This window comes from Colias philodice, chromosome 15, assembly GCF_061535455.1.
Source record: "Colias philodice isolate Cphi_HAF_F1 chromosome 15, ilColPhil1 Martin Lab GWU primary, whole genome shotgun sequence".
Classification (NCBI taxonomy): Eukaryota; Metazoa; Arthropoda; class Insecta; order Lepidoptera; family Pieridae; genus Colias; species Colias philodice.
Genome location: NC_143100.1, coordinates 3,115,182 through 3,135,424, shown reverse-complemented (window position 1 = coordinate 3,135,424; position 20,243 = coordinate 3,115,182). Strand labels below are relative to the sequence as shown.

General features: G+C 30.9%; 1 protein-coding gene across 1 annotated transcript in view; it reads left to right on the top strand.

Annotated features, from left to right (window-relative positions):
* LOC149482087 (CD151 antigen-like) overlaps window positions 1–20,243 on the top strand; it is a 152,937-nt gene that overhangs the window by 114,767 nt on the left and 17,927 nt on the right. The window contains exon 2 of the mRNA XM_089704177.1: window positions 11,948–11,992. The gene's annotated coding sequence lies outside the window, so the exon portion shown is untranslated. The remainder of the gene's footprint in view (window positions 1–11,947; window positions 11,993–20,243) is intronic.

Here is a 20,243-nt window from a genome sequence, read left to right as displayed (position 1 = left end):
TGAATAGATAGTCATAAATACATTTCTAGAAATATATATTCAAATTCAAAGTAGGTACTTTTTTGAGCTTCAAACTTCATTTTAAAAACCTGAAAACGGTATCCCGTTTCACAAACTGTAAATAAACTTTTTACATCACCCGTAGGCCATGTATGTTTTAACGAACTAGATATTTGATATATTTTAATGTAATTTTCCATGTTTTAGAAAAAATGCTAACACAAAATTTGTTTTGTCTCATTTACACTTTGAAACTTGAAAGTCACTACATAGTATAAAATATTTTTTTTTAATAGATAGAGTGATTCAAGAGGAAGGTTTTAGTATATAATTAATTAGGTTTTAGATAAAGTGGGCGAAGCTGCGGGCGGTAAGCTAGTTATATATAAATTTTTGTTTTATAAATTAATATGTACTAGGTATAGATACCTATATTTACATGAAATAACGAAAAGTGTTGTTGCTTATTAAAAAAATTTGATCTTCGATCTTCTCAGCTCAGATAATAATAATTATTCTAAGGGTGCACTCACACACATCAGTCACCGTCAAGTCACCGATGACTGATCGGTGACGGTTTGTGTACGTATCCACAAACACCAGTCACCGTCATGTTGTCCGTCAGTCACGTCGCCGGTTTGACTGAATCATTGAACACATACATCAGGTTAGTCAGTGATTAGACGTGTGTCACGCTAGAGAACATGTAGCAATTATTGACGGTAGCACGACGCTGACTGAACTGAGACGTGACGGCACCGGGTGAGTGGGGATAAAAGTATGATACATGTATGGAAAGATTATTTGACGTGCCTGACCGGTGACGTCACTGATAGATTTCGTGCCGGCGACTGTCGTGTGGGAACAGAGTCATACTAGAACTATTGATACATATTTTTTTTTAATCCTGTCCGGTGACGTGCCGTGTCGGTGACTGATGTGTGTGAGTGCACCCTAAGGCCTCTATACAATCATTAAACTAAGTCACAAATCACAATTTTTTTTTAACTAATCGAGCAATTACTTATTATTTTATAACTGAAAGAAAGTCAAGTAACCTATTGACATAATTAATGAAGGCAAATATTCTGAAAACACAAGTTTCGGTATAAAATTATCCCAAATTATAATAATTCTATAGCCTTTGTAGGTTTGTTTTGAGTCTCTGTAATAAAGTATTAGATATCTTAATTATCTAAGCTACAATAACTTACAATACCAACAAAGAATGTGGATCCTACCATATAATTAATTAAAAATTTTCAAACCCTACAAATAAAAAACAAAATCGTAATTCTGCTAAAATCCATCCATCAAACATTTGAAAAGTTAATTGACTATAAATTCAGTAAAATTTTTGTTCTATTAAAATGCAAGTGTTCCAAACGAATCACATTTAGAATCGAACTCTTTTAGGTTCACTTACAGGCACCGCTATTCAGATTACTTCGAGTGCGAATTGAATCAAATCTCATTCAATAGAAGAGTTATATTTCAATCCTTTCAGTTTTATCCATAGCGTGGAAACACGCGAAAATGGTTCACTGTAAATGAACAATTTCTAGAAATAGTTTCGGGAAAATATTCGAATTGATTACGATACTTTCAAATTGATCGTATTTAGTTAATAGAGGAGAAACATTGCAATTGTATTGTTAAAATTCACGTTGGTTTATATCAATTGCAATCTGTTATGAATACTCCACATTTAATAATTCTTTCTACGAATATAACAGCTAACAAATCATAAATGATACCTACAAAGATCACTGTAAATGAACAATTTCTTATAAGCAATTCAAGCTTCAGCTTACACATATCCAAACCAGCAAAAAATACCCAACAAAATTACAGCGCTTTCAATAAAACATCAGAATAAGCTGCGCATTCAAGAATTTTTAAAATCACTTAAAAATGTTGAGATTACGGGCTTTATTCGGTGGTATTAAAAGTCGTGGAGTAAACCCTTGTTAGCTACATCCGCAGCGCTAATACAGCTTTGCATACTTTCGACAATCTCCGCTTAAACAGCTGACTCGCCGAACTCATAAAGCGAGGATTTGCTGACTTGCACAATATCGCGGCCATTGTCGGGCTACGTGTTACTTAATTTATATTGTTTGAGTGCCTTCTGTATAAAATTTTTGACACGCTTTTCGTTAGAGTGGATTGATACACGGGTTTTACATTATAGTGAAATATACCTACCTTCCCATGTAGGTTTTTTCGTTAGGTAATAATAACTTTAGACTAATTTCCGTATTAAAATAAAATGTTCGATCATAACATGCACCTACATATAGTTGCTCTACATATAAAACATAAACATATAATTTAAATAACATATAAATATAAGTTTCAGAAAAGCTCGCGTTTATTTAACTGTTGCTTCGATATTAATACATATTTAAATTCAGAAATAGTATAAAAAGTTTGATATAAAAACAAAACAATTTACTGAATAAATATGTAAGACTAACCAATTAATTTAATTTTAGAGGGTCCATTCTATCCCAGATGTCAACGGGACGTAGATTGGACTTGAGGGTTAAAATAATACAAAATAGCATTCCATATCCTTATTTATAAATTGTATTAGGTATGTATTATAAGAAATATATATATATATATATATATACTTAAATATACCTATTTAAAACTGAGTACTTATAGCTAAAAGTATTTAATATACTTATCTGCGAATGATTTCGTTCATATTAAAATTATAATTACTTACTATTCATGTATGAACTAAAGTTTATTTTAGGTTCTTGAATGTAATAAAACGTAATACCCTACAGAGCCCACAAATATGTGGTATGTTTAGATTCATACATTACTAAAGAGCTATTTAGTCCAGGAGGAATCGGCGCATGAGTACCGAAAACTATTCCACCTCAATTTTTTTACGTGATCCTCTTCAAATTGCCCTACTGATGATATAAATGCATGTTGCCATGGGGCAACCCGGTGCCATATTGTTTAAACCGAAATTGTTTAAACAATTGCAAGGAATTGTTATTTTTCAACCGGACAAATTTTTTTTATATTTTTTATCGAAATACCAATAAAAAAGGTCCAATTACTTTTCACGATAAAGTTAATATTTTCAAAGATATGAATTTTTTAAGGTTTGAAAAATCTCAAATTTGGGTACTTTCGACCCATGAAAAATATATTTAAAAAAAAAATAATATATAAGTAATATTTTTTTTTCAATTCTCTATACAATAGTTAATAATATTGTTAATAGAGATTTAAGAAAATTTCATTGTTTATATCTGTTTTTTAATTGTTAACTTCGCGCGCTCACAAATAATATAAGTTGCATACTTCTATGTGGTTGTGATTCAGAAGACTGTAAGAATATAATATATAAAAATAATATTGATAATAAATAAATACTTATTTTTAAATCTTGTTTTATTATTTCATACTTCTCCATCTATAACTTTCGTTTGAAGAAGTTATTCAATGTAATTAATAAGGTAAAAGACCTAGTTATTGACACTTTAAATTTTATTTTAGTTAAAAAAAAAACAAATCAATTCTAATAAATTAATAAATATAATTTTTGAATTAAAAATTTTAAGATCTTTGGTTTTTTGAGAACATTTCATTCTTTTAATTAAAATCAAATTGCGAGTGTCAAACAACTAGGCCAGTGTCAATAACTGGGTCTTTTACCTTACTTGCTGTTTCAATAACAAAAAAGTAATATAAACTGACAAAAAAGTAATTTTAATTACATGTTTCAATTTATGCTTAAATAACTTTAAAAAAATTGATTTCAGAAAAAAATATATAAGAAACAAATTGTAGACAATTTAATTATTAATAAGATTGCTCTCTTTAGAAATCTTGATAAAGTTGATAGTTTTTAAGATAAATGATAAATAATGATTCAAGACACAGAGAGGCCGATGCAGCGCATGAGTAAGAGAGAGACGGCGATACTTAAAGGTAAGCGGCGCGTACTTGTGAGCGCGCGAAGTTAACAATTAAAAAACAGATATAAACAATGAAATTTTCTTAAATCTCTATTAACAATATTATTAACTATTGTATAGAGAATTGAAAAAAAAATATTACTTATATATTATTTTTTTTTTAAATATATTTTTCATGGGTCGAAAGTACCCAAATTTGAGATTTTTCAAACCTTAAAAAATTCATATCTTTGAAAATATTAACTTTATCGTGAAAAGTAATTGGACCTTTTTTATTGGTATTTCGATAAAAAATATAAAAAAAATTTGTCCGGTTGAAAAATAACAATTCCTTGCAATTGTTTAAACAATTTCGGTTTAAACAATATGGCACCGGGTTGCCCCATGGCAACATGCATTTATATCATCAGTAGGGCAATTTGAAGAGGATCACGTAAAAAAATTGAGGTGGAATAGTTTTCGGTACTCATGCGCCGATTCCTCCTGGACTAATTAGCAAATATTAACGTACACGTGTAGAGTCTGTTCCAAAATTTGCGAAATCATAATTCAACTAACATTTCATGAATATGTGTGAATACTTGTCTGAACCACCGATAAATAATAACTTAACTTGTTTCATTCACATGTAAATTGAGGTACTCTTAATATGTTATTCAGGATTATACTTCAAGATAAGTAATACTCTAATCTAGAATTCACCTTGAAATTCATCTTATCTTTCTTATAATTGCAGAATACCAAATGAAAACTTATATTTAAGCTATTGCATAGCTTCTATCGCGGGCCTTGAGCGCGGGGACCGAATCCAGAAATTCCGTAACGAAAAAACCTCACGCTCCCCACTCCGACGGGCACAGAGGTGTCTCTGGCTTGAAGGAATAGCATGCAATAGCTTTACCGCGGCAGTCCCCGAGTGCCATACGTCTTTTTTTATATTCTAAGGACACTTTATAGTGCTAGATATTTTATTGTTTTGTTGTACGACGGTAAATGTTATTTATTTACTTACAGCTTTTTCATGCCTATCTGTAATTTATACTTTTTTTACCACTAGTTTTATTATAATTGTATTAAAATATTTTTTATGTACCTACTTCTAAATTACAACAATAATAATTTACTGATGGCATTTTTTTCTGACAGAAATTAAAATTGCCTCAACGCAATTACAATAAAAGATAATAAATGTGGCAGCGAAGCGAAATTCTATTTTCTAAGGACATTCTGTTTACTTTGAAGAAATTCTTTTAAATGTAATAAACTTCTAAGGACCACAATAATGTCAATCTATATGACTCTAAAAGGGGACGTGAAAGCCTTTAATAAATGATCACAGCTTAAAAGAGTTTCAGTGTAAGTAGTTAAGTACCAAATGCAATAAAATATTTACACACATGAAACGAAATATATTATATTGTATGTTGGATGTCTTTTATATGAAAATGTATTCGGCGATAAAACTTTATAACTATTTGTCATAATAATTAATATTTACGATATTTTATTACTGTTATCTTTTTAGTAGTGTTAGGCTTTTGAATATTATTGTTTATCTTTTGTATAAATTATTTTGACAAATAAAAACTGCAGTAAATTGCGTCTGTTGTAATCTGAATCTTCAATATTAAGAATATGTTAAAATTGCGGTGTTATTTATATTATATACCTATATTTCTTGCCCATAAACAAACAAAATACGTTGAAAACAAAAAGCTAACGTAATAAAGAATATATCTACAAAGATATGGCCGTAAAGCCTAAAGCACGCGTAACTTCATTAAAATATGTTGAATATGGAAAAGTTTTTGCATGGATATGAAACTGTGCCTCATTTTAGCTGAAATTGTAATTCTCCTTTAAAATATTACTTTCGTGACTAAAAGCGTTTTTCTACTTAATATTTATTTATGCGAAAGTTTAGGTATATTTCTTTATAAAAAGTAGGAAATCTAAACGAATAGTACCTAATTAAAAAATTAATCCTATTCTTATTAATTTATAGTTTAATAGATAATGTTTTTTTTTTTAATTTACGATCAATATAATTTGCTTTCAAGTACCTCATATCTTCAAGTCTCATTTTATTCAATGCAGCATACAAAAGATGAGTCCCTAATATCAGAAAAGTTTCGCGTAAAATCTGGGTCAAAACTGTTTTTAATTCATAAATATTTTCTTTACTGACAGACAAGGGTGAGGGCGCGTCGGGACAAATTATTCTCTTAATAAGTCTTCCCGAACACTTAAAGCGGACAATTTATCAAAGTTAAGAAGTGAAAACATGAAAATCTTAATATTCCTTATTTCGTATAAAAGTTAATCAACAAATGAACAAGTCTTTTTATGAAATTTTACCAAAAAAGAAACATAGAAAAAACATCGAGTCTATAATATTTTATACCTAACATAACAATTATTGTAATTCATTTGAAACGATATTTTAACCTTTGTACAAATAACCCTGAACGCGTAGTTATATCCAATGTATGTAAGTAGCCAATGGCTTCCACGGTAAATTACCTTAATTATTAAGGAATAAAACATACCTATAAGGAAATTGATACTGATTCATGAGATCTGGTTAGAATTTAAATGTAGACAAGATTGATGTGAAATCTTAATAAAACTAAACATAATATAAATAATTTTAAGCTTTATCCAATATTTCTGAAACTACGAAAACGGCAACATTGAACAGAAAACTTCTTATTTTAAAGTTACGAAAAGGCTGGACTTTAATTAGTTTCCTTTGTGATGAAGAGACGAATCAAATTAGATTCCTGTAAAAGTTTCACCATATTTTCTATGGAAGTACGCAAATCAAAAGCGAAAAGTTTTTGATTGTTTTATCGCATTGGGAGTATTTATTGCTTTTGGCTTTCAATAACCAGATGGTTTTGAGTTTTATTTACTCTTTAAAAAACAATTAACAAACGCTACGTATTCCATTATTCAATGACTTTTGTGATTTATTTTTTAGCATGAAGTAGATAAATTCATAGCGATTTCTTCCTATTGAATACTATGAACATATTGAGGTGACATAGTCAGTGATTTATTGACCACCGTTAACATGCTTTTGTTTTTCGAAATGTATTAATGGCAGATACCGTGATCATGTCATATTAATGAAATATACAGTGATACGTGGTCTCTTTGATTAGGGAGGGGAGGCTACAACCGCTCACCCCCCCAACCGAGCGCCAGCTGACGTTCACGAGGCTTTATAATACTATACTCTCATGCGTCTGACGAATTATCTCTTGAGAGGAAATAGTTAACCAAATTTGCACCTGGCTCCCTAACCATCAAGAAAGGAACATTTGCGATGAAGTTTGGTTATTGCCGCTCAAAACTTTTAACTGTAAAAATATTATGCTTTCAACGATACCAATTTTCTTAGGCTATCAATCAAAAGTTTGTAACTAAAAAGCTAATATGTATTGACTAAAAACTTCTAGAATTTTTTCATAAAAATGTTTCGCTAGACATGAGTAAATATAAACATAAACTGTCCTTCAGTAAATATTGTGGAATATAATTCTTGATGAATTTTCATTATTTTTCATTCTTTAACATTTAGATGATTGATTCAGAAAAAGGTAGATTTTAAACGTGCCTTCCGAAGCACTCAACTACACACTAAAATAACGGTTACGACTAAGTGGCCATCAATCAAAACGCTGACCGCACCTTAAATTGCTTAACCAGCTGATAGTTTATCGATCAGAGAAATGCAACTTACCATAGGCAAGTAAATTGTTTAAACTATCGAGAGGTTTCAGTCTTTTGTTCTAGAACTATTCAATGAACATTATTTTTAGAAAATCTTCTTCTTAGCGTGATGGTATATAGCCTATTATAGCTTTTTTCGATAAATGGACTATCTAACACCGAAATATTTTTTCAAACCGGACCTTTAGTTCCTGAGATTAGCGCGTTCAAACAAACAAACAAACAAACTCGTTAGATTTATAATATTTATAAGTATAGATTTATTCAATAGCTTGTTACGTTGAAATAAAAATATATTCTATAGAATTGATATAAAATATTTTCGAGTACATTTCGACATTTGAGGGAATATGCACAATTCGTAATGGCTCATGACTGAAATACACTAACGAGCCCACTTTGCACAAAATGTTACTTCTGTGCCAAAAAATAGTCTGTGAATTTAAAACTAAAGTCAACATTTACCTTTATTCGGTAAGTAATCAGCTAACATTTGCTGTGCAAGAATTTTAAGATTTGTTATTTCATCACGATTCCCTTTTATAAAAAATTCAACCGCAAAATTTCTAACGAAATTAGTTCTTTCTTTAAATAATTGCATAAATTTTCTGATGAATATTAAAAAAGAAACTCGAGATAATGTGTATTTTATACGTGTTTTTACAGCATACGAAATATATTTTATAATGAAATATTTATACGTCGTAATACCTAGAGCATCCTCCGTCACGTTTCAAACTTAATTAGCGTTGTGAAAATACCGCCCTTGGTCCTTTATGTTATTATTTATTATACCTCAATTTTAATTTTATATACCTCCCGTTATTTTATTACATGAAAATTAATTACTTACTTTATAACCTTGTTTAAAAATATTATATATCAATGAATGAATTCATTTTGCGTAAAATTATTTATTAGCAATAATATTATGTTCTATACTTATGATTATACATACCGTAATCCAAGTCTCCTCATAGAATAATAATAATTGAAGCTCAGGCAAGTTGCATAGGTAGGTACTGCGGTTATATCCTACTTTACATCCTAAAGTTTGGCACCAACTTATCGGTGGTTAGTTAGGTATACAGAATATCTAAAATTACCAAGTTTTCGGTATAATTAAACGCGCGAATTACCTAGTAATAACAAATTTTGTAATTACCTACTACATAAATTAAAGTTATCTATGTGTTTTAGTAAGCAGACATGGATAAAATATTGAATGAAAGGTTATAATTTCGAGGTATTCTACATCGACAAACCTGAATTTAAGGATGTTCGCGTGCAAGTACAATGTGCAAGTTTTAAACCTTGATTCAGCACATATTTTAAGCTACTGCAGGTTTTCTATGAACTTTTTGCCTTAATCGACCTAATGAAGGTGAAAGGAAGTGAAGGTTGGCAGATTTTATCTTCCAACTGCGTGAACCTGTAAATATTTGTATGATGAATAAAAATAACAAATACTATGTACATTATTAACCGTATACAAACCTCATATCATATTATTGTAATAACGTTGAATTAGTCACTTAGTTTGGTTGTTGAGAAGCTTTGGCGTAGTTGCTACGAATGCTACAGTAACGCTACGTTTCGTAGCGTTTGTCGTATGACTTGCAAATTTTTCACAATTGTATATTTATATTATAATTTACTTATTATATACCCATACACTACTTTCACTTGGGAGTTGATAAGATGATTTTATTTCTCGTAATTCTTTAATCCTATTTTTAACGAAAACGTAGGATTGCGCTTTATTATAGTGTAAATAACCATTACTAGAAAAAATAAAATTACAGTGAAATCTCAGACAGACTCTTCACCTTTAATTACATCTACAGCTATTATATATTAGCTATTATATATTATATTCGCTGAATCCAAATATTAAAAAGATATATAAAAGTAAAGCAATATTTTTCGTCGTCCATTGTTAAGAACAAAATTCTGAAATAAAAAAGGAAAAATTCAATCCTATTCATACTTTTCCAAAAAGTGTTTAAGCGATCTCAATTTAAGAGATTGTTTTCAAGTCGTGAACATTCGCACTCAATAATTCAATAAATAGTGGATGCGAACTTTGAGAAAATTTATAAAATAAATTTCAGCAACGCGATGAAAACTTTAAATTCGACAATCCGATTAGAAAAGCCTTTCAGTTTTATAAATTAAATATCTTATTCAAATTCACATTTGACACAAAAATAAGGAACTTCGTTCCAACAAAGGGAAAAAGCTTGCAGGGAAACATAGACATGTCTTATAATTTTTTTTTCCTTATATGAAGCAATTTTGTTTTTATATAAGGAACATGCTCAGTAGAAAATGAACTGCATTTACAAATAATGACGAATAACTAAGGTATCGTTAGACTAAGGAATATCAAACTCAAACATTTATTTATTCAATTAGACTTCTTCTAGAAGCACTTTTGAAACGTCATTACATATTTTAACATTTACCACCGATTCGGAAATCAGTATCTACGGAGAAGAACCGGCAAGAAACTCCATAGTTCCTCTTTTATGTCATGTCAGTTTTACAATTTAATTATGCAATATACATATGAAACATCATATATTATAATAATAATATGCCAAAGAACTGTCCTGTGGTTTTTAACGCGACAACCCTCCATGGGTTTTTATCGTCCATATATTCCTTAATACTGTAGTAGGCTCTCTGAACTAGTACATTTTTTTATATAAGTTTTAAATTTAGAACTACTAAACTCTTTATTTTCCTAATAGTTTTCCTTGTCTTTCGAAATCAAATAGGAAAAGAAAAATCGTTGCAGGGAAAGGAATAAAGAGAATCTATACGTACATAATGCAATGTTGAACTCAAATACAAAACTGAAGTTTTTTCTGAGAGAATTTGGTTCTCATAAATTCCAGGAATTGATTAATTTCAATACTTCGCTCCAGGAATATTGGCAATGTTTGGTTTGTCTTGTTGCGGTATTTAATGTGGCGAGCTTTGCAGGATATTGCTGTTCTGTATTGGGGTAACTGAACTAACTGCATCACCTGGTTTGAAGCTGTATCATAGATACAGCAATTAGTGAGGTACAGAGTTGTTGCTTACCAACGTCAATCTACATAGCAAAAGCTATATATATAAATCTCGTTTCAAAATGTTTGTCTTCAATGGACTCCTAAACCACTTAACCGATTATAATAAAATTCGCACACCATGTGCAGTTCGATCCAACTTGAGGATAGTTTAAACATGTAGGTACCACGGGCGAAGCCGGGGCGGACCACTAGTAGCTTTATATAGATGCAATGCAATTCTCTACTAAACATATTTTTTTTATTAGTAGTCTTTAATCAGAGAAAATTTAATTTATTTCAATTATGTAAGTAATCACTGCATTAAATAAAACAAAGTCACTTCTCGCTGTCTGTCTGTCCCTATGTCTGCTTAGATCATTAAATTTACGCAGCGGATTATGATGCGGATTGTATTAATAGATAGAGTGATTTAACAGGAAGATTTTAGTGTATTAAGCTATTGCATAGCTTCTATCGCGGACCATGAGCGCGGGGACCGAATCCAGAAATCCCGTAACGAAAAAACCTCACGCTCCCCACTCCGACGGGCGCGGAGGTGTGGCTTGAAGACACGCTATGCAATAGCTTTACCGCGACAGTCCCCGAGTGCCACACGCCTTTTTATTTTTAAAGTTTTAGACAACCCGGGTAGAAAGCTGACATAAAATAAAATAATAATAAATTACAAAATACAATACATACTAAAGCTTAAAAAAGAATAATAAAGAAAATTTACTTTAAAAGTGTTGTGCCCGTTGCGAACGTGACCCCTTTCAAAGCATGCACAACTCCCAAGTGACGAAAACAATATTGTTGGACATTTCCTGGACGTTCCTTATTTTAAGACATGTTAACCGTCACTTTGATACAATTGCCACTTGTAACAACGGGCTACCCTCTGTAAACTTGCCATCCTTTGTTTGGGGGTTGTCAAAGCTATGTCGGATACTCCACTCAAATTATAAATTTATAAACGTATAGGTTAAGATATTATTATGTTATGGTGGTATTGGATCATTTAGGATGTTAGATTAATAAACTACACTACAATCACTTAACTAATCTCGTTTGTTAATAAATAACTAACTGTTCGGATGATAAATACCCAAGAAGTATGAAATGACCACAAATCTTTAATTTGTACTAAAAATTTAAATGTTATTTTATTATGTTCTAATGGAAATCCTTTATTTACAGATTCCTTGCAGATATTCGAATCAGGCACCATTCATACACCTTTATGTAAGTTTATATCCATAATATTTTAACGCATATTATATTTTAAGTACAGATATGCCTATAAATCTATTTATTTATACTGTTCTTCTCTGGTCAAATTAATAAAACCGTACAAAATGTTTACATTTCAAAATAATAAAAACCTCAGCGCACTAAAAACATACGCTTTTAATTCTTTAATTGTATAGAATATGGCGCTCAGATTTGCATCACAATTGCAGTATAAGCCAAATGTGTGGTGCATGCGAATAATAGTTAAAATAAAACACAATTTATATTGTTGTATGAAAAAGAGGGTTCACCGTCCGCATGCAAGTTTCATGCTATAATCCTTACACCGTGAATATTTTAGCCCGTCTCGTCTACGTTTTAACCTCGCTGGATGCTTTTTGTAATTTTGCACGTTGATTTAATGTAAGTACATACGTTCCAATGCTAATAGTATTGCAGAATAGAGTCCTGTGACACTAATAGCCTTTATGATATAGGGCATAGGGTATTTTGTTTCTCTGATTGATCTTCATTAGATTGTGACTTTTTTGGTTTATCTCCACTAAGAATCAAATCCAGGTACCCTCAGTTCGATATTCAGACCTCAATATCACGTAATATCATGTAGGCTAGAAAAAGGGCCATACTTGTAAATTATCTTATATTATCTTCTATATATTACACAAGTTATTTCATAAAATAATTATAAAAATTATCAACAAAAATAAAATACACACACGAATTAAACTAATCTTTATGTATTTGGAGGAATGTAGGTATGTAATGTGTAGTGTTTGACTTATACGTGTTTGACGAACAATTTCTGCGTTGAATCCAATTCCACTACCTCTCAACTTTATAAAAATCGCACGCGAAACTAGAAAAACTGGTTCATATTTTAATTGAATGTCCATCAAAAAGGGGAATCCATCAACTTGCTGCACCAACAATTATTTATGATGGATTGTAGTACATAAATAAATAATGAAGAAAAACTATCGTCTATCATCGTGTTAAATACATTTCATTTTTAATAATCCTATTTTTACAAAATAAATATCGATGCACTTCATTTAATATTTTGAAATTTATACGTATAATGAAATAGATAAATAGACGTGTGTTGTTTCAAGCCCTAATAAAGGCGTAATTAATTCTTAATGTTCTAACTGTAGCTATAAATCATCTTCAAACATAACGAATTACTTCTAACCGGGGCCTTATGTAATTAATAACCAAATAAGAGGAAAATATAATATAAAAGGGATATAGGCTCAGATTTATTGCATACTAAATACGGATGGTTCGTTACGAAAACAAAAACCAAATTTATGCAATAGATATTTTACTCTTATAGCTTCTTTCCATTTCCTTTAATATTTAAATGCAAAATTACAATAAACATCCTATTTTATTTAAAGATGGCTGTGACAGAGTAAAATGAATTAATTTTAGGTATATATACTTTTGTTAAAGTATGAACTCTATCCTTTTTATTATTAAACTAGCGGTTCGCCCCGGCTTCGCCCGTGGTACATGTTTACGTTTTCTCTCCATAAGAACCATCCTCGTACTTCAGGCAAAATTATAAAAAAATTAACAAAATCGGTTCAGTCGCTCTCGAGTTATGCGCATACCAACACAGTATTGCGATTCATTTTTATTTATTAAATAATTCCACTCAGTAAAATGAAACTACAAAATATAATTAAAATTCCCAAACAGTTACTCGTTGACTTGTCTTAATATTAACAAATCTTATAGTAGAGTTCATAAGATTAAAATAACAATTAAACGAAGCACAGTTTTATCTTGTGCTAAATAACACTCGTGAGAGCTTTTGGTGTCAAGAGAAATAAATAGTTCACACAATTTAGTACCTACTACACTAGTAGTAACTAATGGTAACAATTTATGGTACGTTGTTAGACAATCTTGCTTCAAGGAATAAATTTAATTAAACGTTAAATAGATAATACACCACAGTTAATAACTGTTGTACTAGTAATAACAAACCTTTATAAAATATTCAATAATCCAACTATACTGAACTCGAACATTGTAACAATGTGTCATTTACAAAAAAAGTGTGATTTACAAAAAATTGCACGAATTTTGGTGTTTGTCATTGCTCACAATAAGAAATATCCCAATGTTTTACGAAAGCCATACACTGATTTACCTAGAAAAATAAAACCGCAAAAGTAGGCTAAGATCGGGCTCGTGTCGAAGTTTTCAAGGCCGTTTCGCTTTGTTTTACATCTATCGCCAAAAGCTATATCAAAACAAAGGAGAATGCGGGTCACTTAAAGAGGCGACATAGACCTTTTGTAGAACATTATACAGTATCTTTGTGCGTCTAGGACTATGATCTCGGAAAGTTCTTTCTGTTTCTACAATGTATTCAGCGTCTGTAAACTATACTCTTTGTTGTTTGCCGTTTTCAGTACCGTACGTAACAATAATTATAATATGACTTCCTTGCTTTTCAAATACACAAATAATTGTGGGAATACCTACAAATTACTTTTTGAATAGAGTAAAAAATCATATTTAAATGAATTCCTTCTCTTCACCGAATTCATAAGGATTACCGTCAATGGCTTTCTAATTATTTTCGATACCCGTTACGTACACGTTACCCATCTTTATCCGCATTGTTAAACACCATAAAATTAAACACTGCTCTTTTGTAATAAAACCCCTTCATTGATCCCAAATCAAAAGGGTATCAAAATCAGAAACAAAGTTTTCTTCGAACCGAATGAAAGGATTCCGTTACATTCTCAGTTCAAATTGTCAAACTTTATCAATAAGGTTTTAAAATAATTATTGCTAAAATTAATTTTGTCTAAAGTACACGAAGATTGTTAAGAACAATGGGTTATATCTTTAAAATAAAGGTTCATCCTTTTATCTGAAATGTTTCCTTTTTAAATAGGTACACAATTAACAACGGTATTGTTATCTTCATAAACCTTTATAAATTTGCAGTTAGATTTTATGAAATAGAGAATCAATGATAATTACTAATCAGTTTGCAATTTAGTAGGTAGGTAGAAAGAAAGGGCTGTAATGCAAATCGCTTCACGTAGCTCGTCTCACTGTAACGTAAATAATTTCTAGTTTTAGATATTTCAAGTGGCTTACAATATTCTATTTCCACCGAGTGGACCAACCATTACCGTTTGGCGTATCCATAATCGAATTTAGAAATTGAATTCAGTTGAAAAATACGCAGAATATAAAGAAGTAGCTACAAAATAAAATTCTAAAACATTGTCGTTATTTAACGAATATAAATTTATCAATACACCTTTTATTATAGATTACGGTTTTTTGGGACCTATTAAAGACGAACAATAAACACACGAAATATTTCAATGTAAATTTAATTAATTACTAACAAATTAACAACCGCGTTGAGACACGACCTATTTTCTCGACTCGTATTAGGCAGGACTCGTATTACATGTCACACACTCGTATCTCAATAAGACTCAGTGAGTCTAATAGTGAGTTCAAGCTGAAAAAATGCAAATGATTCTACCAAAACATTCGTAACCCTAACACGTTTCTAAAAGATGTTTTCAAGTTTCATTTAAATACTTCCATCATTGCCGATGATTAGGGACGACGTATGTCTACCGTACTTACCCAAACATAGTTTATGGCCCCATTAACTTCTGCCTCCTAAATCGTACTATATAAATTATACCCTGAATAGTGGTCGAAGCACTGGTCGTTAGTAATCAAATGTACCATTGTTCTGAACACGCTTGATCCGAATCCCTTTTAGTGAACATAGTGTGGGAGGTACATTGCATTGCAAATAGGGGATTATTTAAATTGCTACAGCACTCTACTCTGAAATCATGAAGTCCTATAAGCACTAAAAATGTTTGTGTTTACTTTTAAAAGTTGATTTTCAGTAAGCGGATGTTTGAATATAAATTGCTTTGATGTTTCTTTGGGGTTGGTATATTAGTATTGAACTGTTGCACTATAACACAGATACTAGTAACACTTTCATACTTTAAAAAAAGTTAAAATAATCCATACTAATATTATAAATGCAAAAGTAACTCTGTCTGTCTGTCTGTTACTCAATCACGCCTAAACTACTGAACCAATTTTCATGAAAATTGGTATGGAGATATTTTGATACCCGAGAAAGGACATAGGCTACTTTTTATCCCGGGAAAATGACGCAATCCCGGAAAGCCCACGGGAACGGGAACAATGCGTTTTTCTTTGACTGCGCGGGCGAAGCCGCGGGCGCAAACCTAGTTATAAATATTTACTTATTCCAGAAACGAATGTGTTAAATTAATGTCACATCTTTCATGCGTCTTTTTTTAATATAGAACGTTTAGATTTCGTGATTATAATATAATTCAACCAAAAGCATAAATTACCTACATAATATTAGATATATATGTGATACGTTAATTTATAAATATTAATTCGAAACTAACTTATTAAAACATTATCTTCATGTTTGCATGTAAACGTCAACGTAATTATGCAGATGCTGCTTGAACTAAATTCGTTTCATGTTTCGCTTTGCAAACCATATTAACAAATGATGTCTGCTCAGTTAAGAGACACATTTGAGCAGCATTTTCCGTAAAATTCCTTCAACGAAAGGGCTTGCCATGTCCCATAAAAGCTGCTTTGTGAACAAGTCGCTTTGAAATCCCAACTAACAAAACTCTCACATCACTTTCACAAATTCAGATATAAGTATATATTATCTTACCAGCTTTCCGCCCCCGGCTTCAAATTCTTTGTCTAAAACTAAACAATTAACTCACCTCGAGAACCACTCTATTTAAAAAAATTACGTGTTGTTTAAAGATATAAACATACACAGGGACAGATAGAAAGACTTTGTTTTATACCATGTTGAATGAAGGATTAACAATTCTTTTATTTTATAATTAATGAACTAAGTAAAAATTTTCAAGCGAATAAACTCGAAAAGATTTGTAAATAATAAATACCATAATTCTTGCTTCTTCAGATTACGGTCGACTCAAACTTAATTACCTTAGCGAGAGAAAGAATTACCCTAATTATTAATTAACCACCAAGTAGGTAGGTACTTACATAAATAGCATAATTTATTGCTTTCAGGATATTTTATATAAATATATTCTTGCAAATAAATATAATTAGAATTATAATATAGACTTTAACAGGGTCATCTCTGCTCAGCCTTCGTAGACCAATTTTTTTTATTAATTATTCTGACATTGGTCATAAGCTAAAAAGCTTATAGTAGAATAGTCCTTTTAATAATTTATTAATATTTATTGAATATGGATATCATGTAGATAACTAAATAAGTACATTCAAATATGATTCAAATTTATTTTGTAGGAAGTGTCAAGAAAAAGTGACTTATTGCTACACATTCACGGAGAAAGTGAACAATACAATAATATTAACATACGAACAATTGGTACAATAGATTTCCTAGCCCAAAAGTGTTGTAACAAATGGCTGGTTATTTTCCGAGCGGTTTCAATTGCGATCTCAATAAATATTGGTTCGGAGTCGGTGCAGGTGTTACACTGCCCCCTGGTGGGAGATTTGAGAAATTCCTCTTCGCTTTGTTTGCTCGCAAATTGGAGAATAAATTGTGTATGCGCGTGTTTTGCTAAATCATAAAGGTATTACAGTTGAATATTGAATATACTTTTAGGTGTGAATTCATGTAAACCATTCTTTATATTTATTCGAACAATCCTAATGTGGTAAACTTTCTAACTTTGCATGTGTGTAGGGATAATCTTTGTAAGTACTAAGTACTTATGTGGTACTGAGCTCATCAAGAAAATTCGTTGAGTATTAGAACACTACTACTACTTCAATTGAAAAATAGCCTATGTCATTTCCCTATTTAAAAGTGACACAGGCTAGTGTAAATTCATGTATGAAACTATAGGTATTCATATGTATGGCAATATAAATACTACAAAAATACTTTCTTTTACAAACTAAAATCTGCAACCAAACATATCTTAAACCCTATTTACTTAATCTAAAAGCTACATTCAAGAATAGTTCGAATGTAATATTGAAATATGGAATGTAAGTAATATTATTCCACCAATCCCATGATTATAATTCAGTTCAAATATCCTCGGATCAGTAAATTCCAAAAAAATATTATGATTTGTTCAATTGATATTCATGAACGAACGGACCGTAAAAAGTAATATCGAATTATCCCTAAAATGACAATTTTCATCTCATATTCGTTGAAAAGTATTCATTTCATACAAATATAAATGGAGAGAGGCTGGGGGATATATTGAAATATTCATTGTTACTTTGTAAGGAACAACTTGATAAGGGTAGTCTACTAGCTGATAGCACAGGCATCGCTGATATGAGCCTGGTTAACTAAACTGAATACGCTTTGAATATATTTGAGTTGATGTTACATTACAGAATCTTTTACAACTTTGCTTTTAAATCATTTTTTATTTTTTTCTCACATCATTAATTAATTATCTATAGTATAATTTTATTAATACTTAAAAAAAATAGGTAGTCATTTCTTAACGTCGTGTACATGGACGTATAAAAAAAGACGGACGGTATATCGCCTAAACATTGAGTGAAGCCTAGTAATGGCGGCGAAACATCCATGTGTGTGTGCCATGTTGCCATGGCAACAGCTGTCCTGTTGACAATGGCGGCTGTATCTTTTTCTATAAATTTTGCCGTAATAATTTTGGCATTAAAACATAAAAGAAATAACTTGCTTCCCTATGGAATGTAATCCCTCGTGTTTTGTTATTTAAAATTGTACTGTTGCGACACCATTTAACCACGCAAGACGGCATTTTAAATATTTTTTGTGAAACAGTGACGCAGTTAATCAGTCGGTAGTTCACGACGTAATGGCGGCCGACTAGCTTACTATGGTGAGAGTGTGTGCTTGTTTATTGTCTTTACACGATCGCTAGCTTACTATGGTGGCTTCACGTTGTTTGTTCGTAATACGGCGTCCGTCTTTTTTTATACGTCCATGGTCGTGTATTTAACAAATTGTAATATTTTGATTGATTTAATTTACTTACACAAAAAAGTCGGATGTTGAAGGCTATTATTATAGGCAAGTGACTTTCATTAAACTTTAATTAAGACAACTTATTTCATTTAACGAATAATTATTATTAATTATTAGCAATTAGTTATATTAATTATAATTTATATTCATCATCGAACATATTCCACGAATATGACCAATATCTATACCTACTCCAACCATGTTCTAATAACAGCATAATATACCGAGAAACTGCAATCATATACACGGGTTTTGTTAGAAGCTATGAAGCAAACTATTCCCTTCAACATACGAGTGTACCAAGTGGAATTCAATTTCGAGCTAAGGCTCACAGCATCGAATGCCACCGCATTACGAGCTACTGACGAGAATGTCTACTTACAGATTGGTACAAAAGGCTTTTACAGTGGTACCGGAATGTTCTAGCACGTTCTAGGCTCTTGCAAATGGCTGAGATTGTTTATAAAAAACTTACAATGCTTGTTATTAAAGTATGTTGACTGTAAAGCGCAGTGTTTTTATCTTTATTTTCATAATGTTGATGAAAAAGTATTATTTTTCAAGACAATATTAAAATTTTAATTACCTATCACATAAGCGACCAATTTATAGTATTACTTACCAATTTTACTATCGATCAAATTGTCATTTCCACTGCTTCAGAAAGAATTATCCCTTTAAATGCGAAATTATTTTTTATAACTACTAGGTACCTACTTATTAAAAGTAGCAGTATTAAATCGCTAGAATATGAATCATATTGAAAAACTGCTCCATTTAATTGCATACAACAGACCTGTTTCCAATATCCAAGTAAAATATCTCAATATATATGAAGCGTTATGTAAGGCACTCGAGTTTAATGGAGCATAGTGTACGCCGTGCACGCTGCATCACAATGTCTATGCGTTTGTCACAAAGCTTTGCTTCGAGAGACACTCGATTTCCTTACATGGAAGCCGCAGTGTTGAATAAAATGGCTCGTAGATTAATAGGACATTGTTGGGGATATAGGTACTACACTATTATTGCGGCTTTGTTAGAACAAAATTTAATAAGTAAAAAACAGCCCATAATGTGGTTAAAGTAAATGGAATGATAGTAGATATTAAAAACTGCAGTTCTTTTATATCAACGAAAATCTAATTAACTTAAAAAGTATCTGTTTCAAATTTC